The 13,537-nt window shown below is 48.3% G+C and overlaps 1 protein-coding gene and 1 long non-coding RNA gene across 4 annotated transcripts in view; one reads left to right on the forward strand and one right to left on the reverse strand.

The window, feature by feature from the left end:
• Positions 1-328: 328 nt before the first annotated feature.
• On the reverse strand, positions 329-8,305 carry LOC131200432 (uncharacterized). Its single transcript, XR_009155617.1, has 3 exons — positions 8,019-8,305; positions 4,618-4,755; positions 329-410 (listed from the first exon to the last, which is right to left on the reverse strand). It is a non-coding gene; the product is annotated as an uncharacterized LOC131200432 (long non-coding RNA).
• LPP (LIM domain containing preferred translocation partner in lipoma) overlaps positions 1,427-13,537 on the forward strand; it is a 267,940-nt gene continuing 255,829 nt past the window's right edge. For all 3 annotated transcript variants that reach the window (XM_058187147.1, XM_058187150.1, XM_058187149.1), the window contains exons 1-2: positions 1,427-1,562; positions 12,767-12,857. The gene's annotated coding sequence lies outside the window, so the exon portion shown is untranslated. The remainder of the gene's footprint in view (positions 1,563-12,766; positions 12,858-13,537) is intronic.

The raw sequence follows: 13,537 nt of genomic DNA on the forward strand, positions 1-13,537 counted from the left end.
TGTGATCGTGGAGATGCTTTTTCACAACGGTCGGGTGAAAAATGGTGATGAGTCACTTTTTCCCAGTGGCCCTGCAGCACACCGTGCCCGTCGCGAATTCGAGTCCGTTGTCAAGCATCTGAATATAGCTCACCTGACCGTGGTCCTGCGTGCGAAAACCTTTCAGTGCTGTTGCAACTTTGAATGGTCACTAAACGTTTGGTCGTAAGTCGAGGACTACCTGTAGACGGCCAAAATTCCACCCCTCCCCCCAATAGCCTGTAGAGCTTCTCCGTCATCCAGGTCAGGGTTGTGTCCCAAAGGTGTTTTGTTTTCAAGTGGCAATTGGACTTTCTGGGGTTTTTTTTTCCTTTGAAGACGTTTGAAGAGTTGAAGAAACTTCTTTGATGAGAAGCGAAGCGAAACGTCTTCTGAATAAAAAAAGGAAAGAAAGAAAAAAGAAAGCAAGAAGAAGAAAAAAGAAGAAAATAAAAAAAAGAAGAAAGGAAAAAGAAGAAAGGAAAAAGGAAGAAAAAAGAGAAAAAGAAGAAGAAACAAGAAGGGGGAAAAAAGAAACGAGAAGAAAGAAAAGAAGAATGAAAAAAGAAAAAGAAGAAAAAAGAAAAAAGAAGAAAGGAAAAGGAAAACAAGAAGAAAAAAGAAGAAAAAAGAAGAAAGGAAAACAAGAAGAAAAAGGAGGAAAGGAAAAAAGAAGAAAATAGAAAATAGAAGAAAGGAAAAGAAAAAGGAAAAGAAGAAGAAAAAAGAAGAAAGGAAAAAGGAAGAAAGGAAAAGAAAAAAAAAGGTAGAAAAAGAAAGGAAGAAGAAAAAGAAGGAAAAAAAAGAAACAAGAAGAAAGAAAAGAAGAACAAAAAAGAAAAAGAAGAAAAAAGAAGAAAAGAAGAAAGGAAAAGGAAAACGAAGAAGAAAAAAGAAGAAAAAGGAAAAAAGAAGAAAATAGAAGAAAGAAAAAAGAAAAAAGGAACAAGAAGAAAATAGAAGAAAGGAAAAAAGAAAAAAGAAAAAATGAAGAAAGAAGTAAAAAGAGGGGGGAACCCGCCCCCCGCGAAACTCCAGTTTCCCTCCTGAAAAAGCCCCTTTGGGACCCCCCCAATAAAAGCGGGAGGGGGGGTTGGAAGTGGGGGGGGGCGGTGCAGACAAGAGAGCAGCCCTGCCTCCTCCTCTCCACCCCCCCCCCGGCCTCCCGGAGGGACCACCGAGCCCATCATTCCCAGCAGACTCAGAGCTGCGCTGTGCGGCGGGCGCCCGGTTGCAGAAGCGGCCGGAGCTGCGGAGGGAGCCCCGGCTCGGAGGTCGGAGTGGCCGTTCGAGGGCACCGCAGGAGGGGACCCCCGCCCCCAAAAGCGCCGCGATGCCTCCGGCTGCCTCCTCCGGGCCGACCCGGGTCCTTCCCGCGGGCGGAGCGACGGCCGGGCAGGGCGGAGGCTGCTGGAGGCTGGCGGGCGCCTTCTCCGCCCCGCCGGCGGCTCCTCCTTCTCGGCTCTCGCCGCCGCCGCTGCCGCCTCTCCGGCCGAGGCTTCCCGGGGCCCCGCTGCCGCCCCCCAGCCTCCCCCCCGCCGCAGGTAGGGCCGCGTCTCCTCCGGTGCGAGGGAGCGGCGGGCGCCCGCTTGCAGATCCTCCTCGCCCTGCGGGACCCGGCCGGAGCCCCCTCCGCGGGAAGGGCGGGGCCGCCGGTGGGGGAGGGGGTGTGGGTGGGGTGGGGGGCGTCTCGCTCCGGGCGGGGAAAGCAAGAACTGCCGCGCCGGAGAAGGGCCGGGCTGGGCTCCGCTTTGCTGCGGGCGCCCGGTTGGGGAGCGCCCTCCCTCCCTGCAAGCCTCGCTCTCCCTCCCTCCCGCCCCCTCCTATCCGTGGCGGGGACTCCCCACCTCCCCCAACCCAGGCTGTGGGGCTGCCCTGCTTTTCTTGGCCTCGGGGAGGGCAGGGGAGGGAGCGCGAGGGGAGGCACAGAGAAGGGGAGACGTTGGGGACTAGCGCCCTGCGAAGGCAATCTAACCTCCCTTACCCACCTACCCAGGTGGGTTCAGCTCTGCCTGCCAACGACCTCTTAGGTTGGTTAACTGTCCACCAACCTACCCACCCACCTGCCCCCCCTCCACCTACCTATCTACCTACTTACCTTCCTGCCTACCTACCCACCTGCCAGCATACCTACCTACCGTCCTACCTATCTACCCACCTACCCACCCACCTGCCTCATCCACCTATCTCCCTACCTATTGCCCTCCTATCCACCACCTAGCTACCTGTCTACCAACCTACCCACCCACCTACCTATCTATCTCTCTACCTACTTACCCTCCTGCCTACCTGCCCTATCCATCAGCATACCTACCTACTTACCCATCTGCCCCCATCCACCTATCTCCTACCCTCCGGCCTACCTACCCATCCACCAGAATACCTACCTACCTGCCCCCCATCCGCCTACCTATCTCCCTACCTACTTACTCTCCTGCCTACCTGCCCTATCTACCTACCTGTCTCCCTACCTCCCTACCTCCCTACCCTTCTACCTCCCTACCCACCTCCCTACCCCATCCCCCTTCCTATCTTCCTACCTACTTACCCTCCTGCCTACCTATCCACCCACCTACATACCTACCTACTCACCTGCACCCCATCCACCTATCGATCGACCTACCTACCCTCCTGTCCTGCCTACCTACCCAGCCACCTGCCCCCCATCCCTACTTACAGGACAGGAGGGTAGGTAGGTAGATCGATAGGTGGATGGGGTGCAGGTGGGTAGGTAGGTATGTAGGTGGGTGGATAGGTAGGCAGGAGGGTAAGTAGGTAGATAGGTACCTACCTATCTCTTTACCTACTTTACCTTCCTTATTTATCAACCTACTCGCTCACCTGCCTTATCTACCTACCCACGTACCAACCTACTTACCTACCAACCTATCCCAACCTACCTAACCATCCACCCACCTGCTTACCTACCTATCTACCTACCCACCTAGCTGCTTACATACAGGTAGTCCTCGACGTACGACCACCACAGAACCCAACATTTATGTTGCTAAGTGAGAAATTTGTGAAGTGCATTTTACAATTTATCTTGCCACGTTTCTTAAGTGAATCGCTGCGGTTGTTAAGTCAGTCACCCGGTTGTTAAGTGAATCCGGCTTCCCCATTGACTTTGCTTGTCAAGACGGTCGCAAAAGGGGGTCAAGTGACCCCCGGGACACTGCGACCGTCATAAATATGAATCAGTTGTCAAGCATCTGAATGTAAATCGTGTGACCACGGGGAATGCTGCAGCGGTCATAAGTGTGAAAACCTTTCAGTGCCATTGTAACTTCGAACGGTCACTAAACTGGAACTGTTGTAAATTGAGGACTACTTGTATCTATCTACCCACCCACCTGCCTAACTACCTATCTACCTACATGGTTAATTCAGGAAGCTTTCAAGAAAAGACTGGACAGCCATCGGTCAGAAACGGTATGTCGGGTCTCCTGCTTGAGCCGGGGGTTGGGCTAGATGACCTCCAAGGTCCCTTCCAACTCTGTGATTCTACTCTATTCTATTCTAACACACAATTTGCGGATGTTCCAGTCAAGACTGGTCACCTAGCAAAAGAGGGGGGAGAATCCTGACCCCAACGGTGACCATAGTTTTCTACCTCCTCACCCCTTCCCCAAATATCAGAAGGTCTGGATTATACAGGTACTCCTCAATTTAACAACAGTTCATTTAGTGACCGTTCAAAGTTACAACGGCGCTGAAAAAAAAGTGGCTTAGGGCCATTTGTCACACTTAATGACTGTTGTACCATCCTCGTGTTCACGTGGTTTACTTTCGGATGCTTGGCAACCGACTCACATTTATGACGGTCGCAGTGTCCGCCGGGGTGACGTGATTCCCCTTTTGCGACATTCGGACAAGCAAAGTCAACGGGGCAAGCCGGATTCACTTAACGACCGTGATTTCATAGGTCATAAATTGGGGGCAAAACCCACTCCACCAGTTTCTCACTTTAACAACATAATTTTTGGGCTCCGTTGTGGTCGTAAGTTGAGGACTTCCTGTATCCCTAGAATTGAGAAGGGTGTTGCATGAGGAAGGGGAATCCCCAGGTAATTTGGTTGCTGCTGTTGTGGTTGCGTTCACACAACATGCTCAGCCTGGTTCCCAAATCCGTTAAGAAAACTAAGATGAAAACTAACCTAAGTTTAATGTATGCTTACCAGTAGTCCTCGACTTACGACCACAGTGGGGGCCAGAATCTCCATTTGTTAAAGGAACTGTCATAGCAAAGTTTAGGATCGCTTCTGCCATGGTTGTTAAGCGAATCGTGCGGTCATTAATAATAATAATAATAATAACAATAACAATAATAATAATAATAATAATAATAATAATAATAATAATTTAATTTCTATACTGCCCTTCTCCTGAAGGACTCAGGGCGGTTTACAGCCAGATAAAACAACAATAAGTAAATACAATATACAATTAAAAAACCAATTTTTAAAAATTTAATAAATAAATAAATACATTTTAAAAAACCTATTCAATTTGGCCCATTAAGCGAATCCAGCTTTTTGTTGGAAGCCAGATGACAATCGGGTGACCCCGGAATGCTGAAACCGTCGTAAATATACTCACATTTTGATCCCAGGACTGGGGGGACGTTGCTGGTCGTAAGTGCGAGGACAGGATGTCAGTCGCTTTTCTCAGCGTCGCTGAAACTTTTGAAACGGCCGCTAAGTAATTGGTCGCAAATTGAGGACTCCCTGCGTTGTTCTGGAAAGATTGGGAAGTCAGCTGGGGGTTTTTTTTCCTTCTACTTTTTTTTTTTCCTCATTCTGCACTTCCTGCTCCTTTAAAGATCTTTTATTTTCATTGTATTTTATGTTATAATACATCTCCATAAAAACACAATGAAGACCAAAAAAAAGAAGAAAACTTGCACAGCCTGTTAAACAGGAAGAGATCACAAGCCAAGTGAATCCTGGCTTAGCTGCCCGGAAAAATCTTGGTCTCTTTCCGGTTTGATAGACTTTAGAACAGAGGTCTCCAATTTTGGCAACTTTAAGCCTGGTGGACTTCAACTCCCAGAATTCCCCAGCCAGCTTTGCTGGCTGGGGTATTCTGGGAGTTGAAGTCCTCCAGGCTTAAAAGTTGCCAAAATTGGAGACCCCTTCCTTTGAACATGATGTTTGTTGTTCTTTTTGTCTGCTGACAAAAACAGTTGCAGGAATTGGGTCTGTCTAGTCTGGAGCAAACGAACAAGCATTGGAAGACTGGACAGATTAACAGATTGGGAAGGGACCCTGCAGGTCATCTAGTCCAATCCCGCGGCCCAAACAGGAGACTGTCTACTCTACACCATTTCTGACAGATTGGCTGTCCAGTCGTATTTGAGGAAGTCAGCCTATTTTCCCAAGCACCGGGAGAAGAAGCAATGCGTGGAAACTCATCAAGGAGAGAAGCAATCTGGAATTAAGGAGGAATTTTCCTGACAGTTAGAACAATTAATCAGTGGAACTGCTTGCCACCAGAAGTTGCGGGTGCTTCATCAATGGAGGTTTTTAAGAAGAGACTGGACAGCCACTGGTCTGAAACGGTATAGGGGTCTCCTGTTTGAGCAGGGGGTTGGACTAGAAGACCTCCAAGGTCCCTTTGACCTGGTTCGCTCCCTTCCTCTTGCAGACGGAAATGGATCACTGATCTGGGTGGAAACCGGATCGATTGGAGAGCCAAAGTGGTGATGTGGGCGGAGTGGATTTTGGATGCAAACTGAGGCCAGGGGATTCAGGATCTCTGAAAACATTCAGGGTGGGGGAGTTTGATGCCTTCCTGATAGTCCTTGACTTACAACAGTTCACAACAGCACTAAAAAAAAAAAACCTGGCTTAGGACCGTTTCTCACACTTAACAACCGTCACAGTATCTCACGTGATCAAAATTTGGACATTGTCAAATGACTCGTACTTACGACGGTTACAGTGTTCTGAGTGTCGGATGGACAGGGAGGGGGCGAGATGAAAGACCACCAAGCAAGGAGCCAAAAATAAAAATTAACTCAAAAAAGCAAAATTATCTTTTTGTCACTTAACGTTCAGCCCGTGACTTACATTCGGAATACAGAGAGTCCTTGACTTACGACCACAATTGAGCCCCACCTTTCTGTCATTAACCAAGACAGTCGTTCGCCCTATTTTACCATCTTTCTTGCCACGGTTGTTAAGTGAACCAGTGCATTTTGTTAAATTTGTGTAACAACAGTTAAGTGAAGCTGGCTGCCCCATTGACTTTGCTGGTCAGAAGGTCATAAAAGGGGATTACGTGACCCCGGGATACTGCGACCGTCATAAATACGAGTCGGTTGCCAAGGGTCTGAATTTCGATCACGTGACCATGGGGGGTGGGGGTGGGGATGCTGCAACGGTCATTAAGTCTGAAAAACTCTTTTCGGAGCTGTTGCAATTTTGGTCACTAAACGAAAAGTTGTAAGTGTAGACCAGGCCAAAGGACCGGAGGCACCCAGGCCCCTCCCTTCCAAGGGTAGAGACCCTCGGTTTCCGTAAGTGTGCATTGCACACTCGCCAAAGGAATGGAATGCTTGGAAGTCGATTGCTTCATTTTGTCTGGGGAACTTTTTTCTCCGACAAGCCTGAATGCCCTTATATGGAGGTTTCCCAAAGGTTTGATGCTGGTTTGTGTCAGCATTTGTAAGGGACTGCGGATTCCCTCACGGGCCATTTTAACAGAGCTGGAAAGGGACCTTGGAGGTCTTCTAGTCCAACCCCCTGCTCAAGCGGGAGACCCCCATGTACAATTTGAGGCAAGTGGCTGTTTAGTCTCTTCTTAAAAACCTCCACGGATGGAACACCTACAACTACTCAAGGCAAGTGTTTGGGCTGCGGTGTGGCTCAGGCTGTAAGAAGCCTGTTATTAAAACACAGCTGCCTGCAATTACTGCACGTTCGAGTCCCACCAGGCCCAAGGTTGACAGCCTTCCATCCTTTATAAGGTAGGTAAAATGAGGACCCAGATTGTTGTGGGGGCAATAAGTTGACTTTGTATATAGATATACAAATAGGATGAGACTATTGCCTTACACAATGTAAGCCGCCCTGAGTCTTCAGAGAAGGGCGGGATATAAATGTAAAATTAAAAAAAAAAGTGTTTGAGCAGGGGGCTGGACTGGATGACCTCCCAGGTCCCTTCCAACTCTTGTCATTCTATGATTTGATAAGGGTCTCCTGCCAGAGCAGGGAGCTGGTCTGGATGACCTCCGAGGTCCCTTCCAACCAGTGGTGAAATCTAATTTTTTTTTACTACTGGTTCTGTGGGTGTGGCTTAGTGGGCATGGCAGGGGAAGGATACTGCAAAATCCCCATTCCCACCCCACTCCTGGGGGAAGGATACTGCACAATCCCCATTCCCACCCCACTCCTGGGGGAAGGATACTGCACAATCCCCATTCACACCCCACTCCTGGGGGAAGGATACTGCAAAATCCCCGTTCCCACCCCACTCTTGGGGGAAGGATACTGCACAATCCCCATTCACACCCCACTCCTGGGGGAAGGATACTGCAAAATCCCCATTCCCACCCCACTCCTGGGGGAAGGATACTGCAAAATCCCCATTCCCACCCCACTCTGGGGCCAGCCAGAGGTGGTATTTGCCGGTTCTCCGAACTGCTCAAAATTTCCGCTACCGGTTCTCCAGAACCTGTCAGAACCTGCTGGGTTTCACTCCTGCTTCCAACTGTTATCATTCTATGATCCTGTAAGGGCCTCCTGCTTGAGCAGGGGGCTGGACTAGAAGACCTCCGAGGTCCCTTCCAACTCTTATGATTCTAAGTCTTTCCACTGAACGTAGAATAACAGATCTGGAAAGGGACCTCGGAGGTCTTCTAGTCCAACCCTCTGCCCAGGCAGGAGAACATTTAACATTTGAGACAAATGGCTGTCCAGTCTCTTTTTGAAAGCCTGCAATGATGGAGTACCCACAACTTCTGGTGACAAGCAGTTCCACTGATTAATTGTTCTCACCGTCAGGAAATTTCTCCTTAGTTCTAAGTTGCTTCTCTCCTTGATGCGTTTCCACCCGTTGTTGCTTCTTCTCCTGCCTTTGGGTGCTTTAGAGAATAATTTGACCCCCTTCCTCTTTGGGGCAGCCCCTCAATTATTGGAAGATGCTATCACGTCACCCCTGGCCCTTCTCTTCACTAGACAAAAAAAGCTAAGAAGTGCACAAACGCCTTTTGGGAAAATATAAAAAGCATTTTTGGAGCGCATGAAACCCACGTGCAAAGTCAGCTGTGCCCGCTTGACTTGAATAACGGATTGCATTGTGGAGTTGCGGCTGATCGCAAAAGTGTGGCTTGCCAAAGCTTTTGCGATCGTTTGAGAGCAGGGTTCTTCAACCTTGGCAACTTTAAGCCTGGAGGACTTCAACTCAATTCTGGGAGTTGAAGTCCACCAGGCTTAAAGTGGCCAAGGTTGGAGATCCCTGTTTTAGAGGAAAACCTCTCCTATTTTGACCTGGAAGGATTGGTGACTTTGTGTAACCCGGGCAGGGGACTGAGTGCGAGTCACAATGGTTGTGTTCACACCAGCTAGGGAGGAGTCCCAGTACTTGTTTTCATACCTGCTAAGCTTGGACGGGGAGCCTTGGTTTAGTTTCGGTGTAGCATAGCTTGTTGTGTGTGAATATACAGCTGCTTGGGTGGGTTTAGATTCTACCCTGGGTGCCAACCTGGAAAAATGCATCCACTTGACACCCAGGTTGAGGGAAGTTGTGTAGCCGCAACACTGCAAGAGAAGCAAAGTCAGGCCTTGCAATGAATGCGTTGTTCACTTCCTAAAAGGATCCTTTTCCTCCTATTTTTTAAGTGTTTTAACTGAGCAAAATAAAGAATTTGCGTCCTGTCTTGGAACATGGAACTTGTTAGATTTTTATGTCGCCTCTGTTTCTTTATAAATAATTCAGATACATTTATAGATAATTTAACGTGGTGAACATACCTAAGGTGGGACTAGAATTCACCGTCTCCTGGTGATTGGCCCAAAGTCACCCAGTTGACTTTTATGCATAAGGCGGGACTAGAACTCACCATCTTTTGATGATTGGCTCAAAGTCACCCAGTCGACTTTTATGCATAAGGCGGGACTAGAACTCACCATCTCTTGATGATTGGCTCAAAGTCACCCAGTTTACTTTTATGCATAAGGCGGGATTAGAACTCACCATCTCTTGATGATTGGCTCAAAGCCATCCAGTCGACTTTTATGCATAAGGCGGGACTAGAACTCACCATCTCTTGATGATTGGCTCAAAGTCACCCAGTCAACTTTTATGCATAAGGCGGGACTAGAACTCACCATCTCTTGATGATTGGCTCAAAGTCACCCAGTTGACTTTTATGCATAAGGCGGGACTAGAACTCACCATCTCCTGGTGATTGGCTCAAAGTCACCCAGCTGGCTTTCATGCATAAGGCGGGACTAGAACTCACCACCTCCTGGTGATTGGCCCAAAGTCACCCAGCTGGCTTTCATGCCTAAGGCGGGACTAGAACTCACCACCTCCTGGTGATTGGCCCAAAGTCACCCAGCCGGCTTTCATGCTTAAGGCAGGATAAAAATCTAATAAATACATAAAAAATTGGAATCCAAGTTTCCTTTTATTGGGTTTGGGCTGATGGGCTTCCCTTGACTGCCCCTCCCCTCCAATTCACAGGATTTATCTGATTTTTGACCGGCGTAGAAACTCAGTAGAACACGGAAGGGTCTCTAGAGATCATCCAGCCCAGCCCAGAAAAGATCCCCAAGTCCCAGTTCTTTTCAACCCCCGCTTACAAATCTTAAAAACGGTGCAATTTCTTTTGCTGTGAAACAGTTTGAAATGTTGGGAATTTTTCCTAATATGTCGTGGAATTTGGCTTTGCCGACGATATCTCAAGCCTTTTATAGCTACGGTAGGTTTGTTCTGCGTTTTTGGGTCATGCAATTTTTAAAACGGTGCAAAAAAAAATCTGATTTTGATGAATCACCAACGGATCAGAGGCTTCAAAAGCACCAAGACTGGAAAAGGGCACCGGGGCTGCACTGCTGATTAGACAGGGAGTCCTCGACCTATGGCCACAACTGAGGTCGGAGGTTTTAAGGCGGTTGTTAAGTGAATCCCATCCAATTTTATAATCCTTTTTTTGTGTGTGCCATGGTTGTTAAGCAAATCACTGCAAGATCGCATCGTCCTTAAGTGAATGTAGCTTCTCGCGTGGTCTTTGCATGTCGGAAGCCGGCTGGGGAAGTTGCAAAGAGGGAGGCAGTTTGGTCTAGTGGTTAAATCGCAAGGCTAGAAACCCGGAGGTTGTGAGTTCAAGTCCCGCCTTAGCCATGAAGGCCAGCTTGTTGGCCTTGGATCGGTCACTTGCTGCAAAGTATAGAGCAGACATTGTCAGAATAACAGAGCTGGAAGGGACCTTGGAGGTCTTCTAGTCCAACCCCCCCTGCTCAGGCAGGAGGCCCTGTCTTTTCTTAAAAACCTTCTTTAAAAAAAAAAGGAAGGAAGGAATTGAGGGAGAAAGAAAGAGAGACTCAGAGGAAGGAAGGAACGGAGAGAGGGATGGAGGAAGGAAGGAAGGAAGGAAGGAGATGGGAATGAGACGGAGGGAGGGAGGAAGGATGGAATAACGGAGAAAGGAAGAAAGGAAGGAATTGAGGGAGAAAGGAAGAGAGACTCAGAGAAAGGAAGGAAGGAAGAGAGAAAGGGAGGGAGGAAGGAAGGAAGGGAAGGAGATGGGAATGAAAGGAAGGAAGGAAAGGGAAGGAAGGAAGGAATTGAGGGAGAAAGGAAAAGAGACTCGGAGGAAGGAAGGAAGGAAGGAAGAGAGAAAGGGAGGGAGGAAGGAAGGAGATGGGAATGAGAGGAAGAAAGGAAGAAAGGAAAGAATTGAGGGAGAAAGGAAGAGAGACTCAGAGAAAGGAAGGAAGGAAGAGAGAAAGGGAGGGAGGAAGGAAGGAAGGGAAGGAGATGGGAATGAAAGGAAGGAAGGAAGGAATTGAGGGAGAAAGGAAGAGAGACTCAGAGAAAGGAAGGAAGGAAGAGAGGGAGGGAGGGAGGAAGGAAGGGAAGGAGATGGGAATAAAAGGAAGGAAGGAAAGGGAAGGAAGGAAGGAATTGAGGGAGAAAGGAAGAGAGACTCAGAGAAAGGAAGGAAGGAAGAGAGAAAGGGAGGGAGGAAAGAAGGAAGGGAAGGAGATGGGAATAAAAGGAAGGAAGGAAAGGGAAGGAAGGAAGGAATTGAGGGAGAAAGGAAGAGAGACAGAGAAAGGAAGGAAGGAAGAGAGAAAGGGAGGGAGGAAGGAAGGAGAGGGGAATGAGACGGAGGGAGGGAGGAAGGATGGAATAACGGAGAAAGGAAGAAAGGAAGGAATTGAGGGAGAAAATAAGAAAGACTCAGAGAAAGGAATGAAGGAATGAAGCAAGAGAGAAAGGGAGGGAGGGAGGGAGGAAGGGAAGGAGATGGGAATGAAAGGAAGGAAGGAAAGGGAAGGAAGGAAGGAATTGAGGGAGAAAGGAAAAGAGACTCGGAGGAAGGAAGGAAGGAAGGAAGAGAGAAAGGGAGGGAGGAAGGAAGGAGATGGGAAGGAGAGGAAGAAAGGGAAGGAAGGAAGGAATTGAGGGAGAAAGGAAGAGAGACACAGAGAAAGGAAGGAAGGAAGAGAGAAAGGGAGGGAGGAAGGAAGGAGATGGGAATGAAAGGAGAGAAGGAAAGGGAAGGAAGGAAGGAATTGAGGAGAAGGAAGAGAGACAGAGAAAGGAAGAAGGAAGAGAGGGAGGAGGGAGGAAGGAAGGAGATGGGAATGAAAGGAGAGAAGGAAGGAAGGAAGGAAGGAATTGAGGAGAAAGGAAGAGAGACTCAGAGGAAGGAAGGAGATGGGAATGAAAGGAGAGAAGGAAGGAAGAGAGAAAGGGAGGAGGAGGAAGGAGATGGGAATGAAAGGAAGGAAGGAAAGGGAAGGAAGGAAGGAATTGAGGGAGAAAGGAAGAGAGACAGAGAAAGGAAGGAAGGAAGAGAGAAAGGGAGGGAGGGAGGAAGGAGATGGGAATGAGAGGAAGGAAGGAAGGAAGGAAGGAAGGAAGGAAGGAAGGAATAACAGAGGAGGTCTTCTAGTCCACCCCCTGCTCGAGCAGGAGGCCCTAAACTATACTGGAGAAATGACTGTTTCTTCTTAAAAACCTTATTTAAAAAAAAAGGAAGGAAGGAATTGAGGGAGACAGAATGGAAGCGAAGGAAGGAAGGAAGGACAGAATAACAGTTGGGACCCTGGAGGTCGTCTAGTCCAACCCCCCTGCTCAACCAGGAATCGCTATCCCTTGCCCACCAACGCCTGTCTGATCTCTTCTTGGAAACTTCCAGGGTTAGAACACCTTCCGTTAAGGTTTCTCAAACGTGGCCCATGTGAAGATGCATGGACTTCAACTCCCAGAATCCCCTAGCCTAGGGGGTCCGCAAACTTGGCTCTTTTAAGACTTGTAGACTTCAACTCCCAGAGTTCCTCAGCCAGATGTATCTGGTTTTTTTTTCCCTCTTACCCACCAAAGTGGAGAGATTGCAGAGGAAGGGATTATAAGAGAGTAAGCAAAGCTGGCTGAGGAACTCTGGGAGTTGAAGTCCACAAGTCTTAAAAGAGCCAAGTTTGCGAACCCTACCCTAGCCTGTTGGTCTTGGGATACAGTGTTAGGTAACGTGTGTGTGTGTGTTCAGACCCTGTTTCTCTCTCTCCTCCAGGGCTGAGAGAGGGACCCTGAGGAGGGTGGCTTCCAAAAAAAGACCCCTCCCCAAGCTGACTCCTTATCCAACTGACACACGGTCCCAGCTGGTAAGTAAACCTCTTGGTGTTGTGTGCATTTGATTCCCTAACAACCGTTTTGTTCTCCGTCTTTGGATTAAGACGTCGCTGCGCGTTTGCGGGCAGAGATAGTCCTCGACTTAACAGCCATTCGTTTAGTGACCGTTGGACGTTACAACAGCACTGAAAAATGTTGCTTCTTGTCCTGCTTTCAAGGTGCTTTGGAGCAGGGGTCCCCAACCTGGGCAACTTTTAAGACTTGTGGACTTCAACTCCCAGAATCCCTCAGCCAGCTTTGCTTACTCTCTTGCAATCCCTTCCTCTGGAATCTCTCCACTTTGGCAGGTAAGAGAAAATGAAACACACACATCTGGCTGAGGAATTCTGGGAGTTCAAGACTTAAAGTTGCCAAGGTTGGGGACCCCTGCTTTGGAGAATAAGCTGACCCCAATCTTCTTTGTGGCAACCCCCCAAATATTGGAAGAGTTCAATAGTCCTTCGGGAGAAAGACGGTATAAAAATCGAAATAAATAAATAAATAAATAAATAAATAAATAAATAGTGTCACCCCGAGTTCTTCTCTTCCTTAGACTACATATACAGGCAGTCCTCCGACTTACAACCATAATTGAGGCCCCAAAATTTAGGTTGCTAAGAGAGGCATTGGTTTTGCCCCATTTTACGACTTTTCCTGTCACCGTTGTTAACCG

Source organism: Ahaetulla prasina, chromosome 6 (assembly GCF_028640845.1).
Source record: "Ahaetulla prasina isolate Xishuangbanna chromosome 6, ASM2864084v1, whole genome shotgun sequence".
In the NCBI taxonomy this organism is placed as follows: Eukaryota; Metazoa; Chordata; class Lepidosauria; order Squamata; family Colubridae; genus Ahaetulla; species Ahaetulla prasina.